Source organism: Glycine soja, chromosome 7, assembly GCF_004193775.1.
Source record: "Glycine soja cultivar W05 chromosome 7, ASM419377v2, whole genome shotgun sequence".
In the NCBI taxonomy this organism is placed as follows: Eukaryota; Viridiplantae; Streptophyta; class Magnoliopsida; order Fabales; family Fabaceae; genus Glycine; species Glycine soja.
In genome coordinates this window covers 11885147-11890675 of record NC_041008.1, presented here as the reverse complement: position 1 = coordinate 11890675, position 5529 = coordinate 11885147, and the positions used below count along the sequence as shown (strand labels likewise).

The 5529-nt window shown below is 31.0% G+C and overlaps 1 pseudogene; it reads left to right on the top strand.

The window, feature by feature from the left end:
- The first annotated feature begins 1203 nt into the window (after positions 1–1203).
- Positions 1204–3963, top strand: LOC114420364 (annotated as a pseudogene).
- The last annotated feature ends 1566 nt before the right edge of the window (positions 3964–5529 follow it).

Here is a 5529-nt window from a genome sequence, read left to right as displayed (position 1 = left end):
ATCTTATCGTGTTTCTGTTACAAACTTTAGTTCTGTAGAGGATGGAGATGGTAGATCTAAGTTGCAACTATTGGCTAGTTAAAGAGGTTGGTATACCATTTTATTAGTTTAGTAAATAACAGTTCATATAAAAGCTTAATAATTTTTAAAAAAGCACTTTCCCCCAATGGAAGTTGAGGATGCAATTGTATTATAAATATATAGTTTCATTGTTTTAACATATTGTGATCTACTTATCAGCATATACTGATTTTTGTTTTTACTAGACTAACCAAGGGCCCAGTTAAGCCAACCAAATACTGGTATTCCTGAAAGTATATAGTGGACAAAACTTAGATATACTTGTTTAGGTTTTTTTGGTATTGTTCTTTTATTAGAATTAAAGTTTTGTTTTGATAATTTATGTTAAACTTTAATGTAAATTTTTATTTCATGAATTATTGAAGTAAAATCTAAACTTTAATTAAAAATAATTTAATTTGAAAATACATAAAGAATTGGACCTAAGTTTTTTCTATATATAGTTGGACTTGTAGAAAATGTGAGAATCTCAACTATCTCTTTAGAAAATGTGAGAAAACAGCCTCTGCCACAATTAACATCACAACAATGAGTATTTAGACATATTTTCTCTAGTTGTCTAAAGTATTAACAAAAAATTATTTTAGTTTATTTGTGATATTTTACTTGAAAAATACTGAGAATTAAGATAAATCATTTAATGTGCATGGTCACGAGTTGGATTTTCATGGCAATCATTACTAGGCTGTTTTGTTATATATGATTGGTAATTCATATGCCTTTTGATTCCATATTATTAGAGATAAAAATTAGTTTAGTTGGTTGCAAGTTAGTTATTAGTTTAGTTTGTTACAATTTAGTTTAGTTAGTTACGAATTAGTTTAGTTAGTTACAAATTAGTTACAAGTTTAGCTATATAAGACTCAATGTACTCATGTAAAAATTGATTTCACTCATTTTGAGCATTATCCAAATTAATATTGAGTTTCTCTTTTCTCTCTTTTTTATCTCTCTACCATGAATTTTAACATGGTATCAGAGCAATATCAACCTCCACCCATATTTCTTTCCGCTGCTGCTTCATCCCCATTCCCAGCCCTGCTTCTTGCATTTCCACTCACGCAAGCAAGGCGGAATAGCCAACCACCCACTCTATGAACAACTTCTATCTGCACACGTGTCATGCCTCCACGTGGCCACACCCATCAATCAGTTGTCGCTCATCGACGGACAATTATCACAGTCCCATCATCTCCTCCGTACTTATTCCTCACACCATTCTTGTTTCCTCCTCTTCACCTTCTCCACCTCTACGATGTTGTTAACACCCCTGGCATCACTTCTGATATAAGTCACATCGACACTGGCACTATTGTTCTAGGGATTTTTTTTTGGGGCAGCAATAGCTTAAGGATGCACTTATAGGCATGGACTTGGTGATCATCCCTGCAGGTGTTCCTCATAAACATGGGCTGACAAAAGATGATCTCTTCAATATAAATGTTGGAATTGTTAAAACATTGTGTGAAGCAATTGCCAAGTGTTGTCCTAAAGCCATTGTCAACGTGCTAAGCAATCCAGTTAACTCCACGGTCCTGATTACAGCCGAAGTTTTCAAAAGAGTTGGTACTTACGATCCCAAGAGACTTTTGGGAGTCACTATGCTCGATGTTGTTAGAGCCAATATGTTTGTGGCAGAAGTTTTGGGTGTTGATCTAAGGTATGTGGATGTCCCAATCATTGGGGGACATGCTGGAATCACAATTTTACCTCTTCTTTCTCAGATTAAACCTCCTTGCTCTTTCACCCTAAAAAGAAGTGAGTACCCTTCCTCAACAATATTGACTAGTTGAAATTTGATAACAACAATAGCTTTTTCATCTAGTAAGGATGTGTTCTCAGAATTGATAGTTCTTGACTCCAAATGAAGTTTGTGTAAGTTTCTCCATGTTTAGCATTGTCCAATTTCTGCCAACAAGGTGTTTGATTAAATGCTTCTGAAGATTTCGGCTTATTGTTAGGCTTGTTTTGATGATTTTAGCTTCTGCCATGTGTGGTGGTTAAGCATTGTTCATTTGTTAGCTTCTGTCATGAGTGGTTAAGCCTTGGTTATTGTTGGTTCACAAAGTGCTTGTGAAAAGTCCTTGTAGAAGACAAATTTTGTGATTCTTCTATTTTGTTGATGTAAGCTTTTGTCTGTGGTGATTAAACATTGTTTAAGCTTTTGCCATGGATGGTTAAGCATTGAATCATTTTTTTGCTTCTGCTCTTGATGGTTAAGCCTCGTTGCTTTTTCCAAGTGGTTAAACTTTGAGGTATAGTTTATGCTTGGCAGTTAAGCTTTGATAGTTTCCTGGATTGATGATTTGAGCTTTTGTCAAATGGCCTTGTTGCTGATTTTGCTTAATGGTTAAACTTTGATACTACCTTTGGACTCTTGGAAGAAGATTGAGAAAGTCAAAATTGGTCGAAGATTTTTAGAAGTTTTTGTTTTTGGCTTATGTATTTCCGGCACGTTTAGCTATATTCTAAGTTTTCAATTTTTTTTTCCTTTGATGTTGATGTATTGTCTTCTCCAAGCTAGAAGTGTTTTCAACACCTTCCAGCTTGCGGGGGGTATTAGAGATAAAAATTAGTTTAGTTGGTTACAAGTTAGTTAAAGATTAATTTAGTTGGTTACAAATTAGTTATTAGTTTAGTTTGTTACAATTTAGTTTAGTTAGTTACAAGTTAGTTATTATAACATCCCATTTTCTGTAAACTAATTTAAAAATGATTGTTATTTGTAAATAAATAGAGTTTTAGAAAAAATAATGAGGTTTTTATAATTAAATAAATAAGGAGAAATAACTTTATTAATTAAAATAATGGTTTGAGAGAAAATAAAAAGGGTATTCATTTGATAGGAAACTAGACAGACGCCCGCTCCGATGCACGAGCTAATACTACTATTTGAATATTGATAAATTGGAATTATTAATACATGTGTAAAGTTTAATAATGATGTTTATTTGTATGATCATAATGTTGAGGTATTTGTAGAAAAAAAAGTAAAATTGTATAAAGTATGAATTTTTAACTAACCTAATTGTATGGTAGATTGTTGGATGTTGTTGTTGTGAATCCCATTAGTGTGATGTTGTTGTAATGAAAGAGAGACTGAACAATTAAAAGAGATGAATCGGTTGATTACATTTGTGGATAAGTTTATTGATGATTTAATAATCATAAGAACAACATTGGTAGTATATATAACAGTATGCACCTAATAAGGGGTAAATTTAAATGAATATACTTTAGTGGGAGTGATGTAATGGCAAATTTGCAATAATTGTCTTGGTTTTGATATGCTGCAACATAAAGAAATAAAGGTATTAAATGAAGTTAATAGTAGATTGCAGCATAATCAAATTGCATTAGAGTGGTGTTGTTCAAAGCAGTGTAAGTAATGGTAAAGTAAAAAACGTAGTATATTGTATTTGTAGAATGCTTGGGCTGCAATATTGAAACAATCACACTTGAAGCCACTGCTAAAACAATGCTGCCATTAGAGCGTATGGCAGATGATAAAGTTTTCCAGACAAAGGTCTTGCTAGTGCCACCATATCCATAGAGAAAATAAACTTCGCTTGATTGAGTTGCAATCATATGCATAATCTTATAAAAAATAGAAGTCTACTCATCTGCATTTAGTAATGTATACATTAAGTATTAGTAGTATGGATTGTTGGGAATGAATATTGTTTTAAGAAAAACTAAAATATGATGTAAATACCTATCAGTGAGTGATAACATCTACTAAATTAAGCGGCCAAAATGTCCTTGTCAAAAGCAAGTTCATTGTATATGAGCTTATTTTCGTGTGGGTTGGCAGCATATCCTATTGGGTATGACATTGAAGGGAAATTTTCGTGCGAGTTGGCAGCATATCCTATTGAGTAAGATCCCGTCCATGATGGTACATTTTATTAGAATCCATCCAAGTTGTAAACATTGATTCTTTGATTGTACTCTTAGATAGCACTGAACCAATTTGCTAACTATCTTTCTAGTAAATAGATTGTTGATTTTCAAGGTGGAAATAAAGACATTCAACTGCTGGTGCACGTCCATGCATTGGGAATGCAAAAATCTTCCGACATGCCTCAGGGGGCGACACGTACCTGGTGAATGAATAATAAAACATATACACATGTATGTATGCAAATAACATTAACCAAACAAACATTTGAACAAAATATGATATCCCATATACATATTATGATGGCATATTATTATATATGGTATGCCATATATGGTTAGCACAAAAATAAGTTTGAATTACAAACAATATAGGTAATGGTTTGTATGTTTGATAAAAGGGATAGATGTACATTGATACTTCTTCAAAAAGTGAGCATGTTGGAACCTATACGAACGTTGGTATAGTTAAACATATAGTACATTATTATTTGTTAAAATGGGAATTAATATGATGAAAAAGAAGTCAATCAAAATTTAGATGGTTACCAAATGTAGGATGTCTTTTTTATATTATTTGAGTGTGTACTAAAAAGAAGTCAATGAAAATTTAGATGGCTACCATACGCACGGCTCGCTCCGTTTTGCTATGCCTTTTATATATATAATGAAATTGCAATTGGATTAAAAAGTAAAATATGTCAAAAATTATAAAAATGATAAGAAAAAGTATAAAAAATCACAACTATTTTTTGGTGAATAAAAGGAGTACGATCTTCTCCATCACTAAAAAAACACATCTCCATTTCTACTTTCTTTCCTTTACATAATACATTATTAGTGTTACATCCTCTTGCATGTATTTATTTCTAGTTATCTTTTTCTTTTCAAGTTTTATAAAACTCTCATTTTGTCCTTGTTTAAGCGATGTGTCAACAATATAGGATTATTGGAGTCATATACTAGGACCAACAATTTATTTATTAAAAAAATGAATGGAAATGACTTATAAACTTTGATAATTTTACTCTTCTCAACTATAATTGAATAAATGAATATATTGGGCACAAATTATATTGTTATTTAATCACAAAATTATCATATATGATAAATTTAATAATTTTTATAATAATTATGTTATAGGTTATACTAAAACTTTGATAAGAAATCAAACTTTTGAATAAACTTTGATATAAAATTTCTTATACTACTTAAATTGTTGTATCTATTATATAAAATCTGTTATACTACTAAAAACTGTTGTATCTATTATTATATTTCGCATGGATAAGGAGGTCATCGCATGGTGGTGGAAGGGCTCGAAAATTAGAAGGTCTCAGCAAACTATACTCTTTAATATATTTATATATTCTTGTAAGATGAATGAACACACACACACACACACACACACACTTACACTTATATATATATATATATATATATATATATATATATATATATATATATATATATATATATATATATATGTATTCTTTTAAAGTCAATGAAAATTACTTATAAATTTTGATACACACACACACACATGTT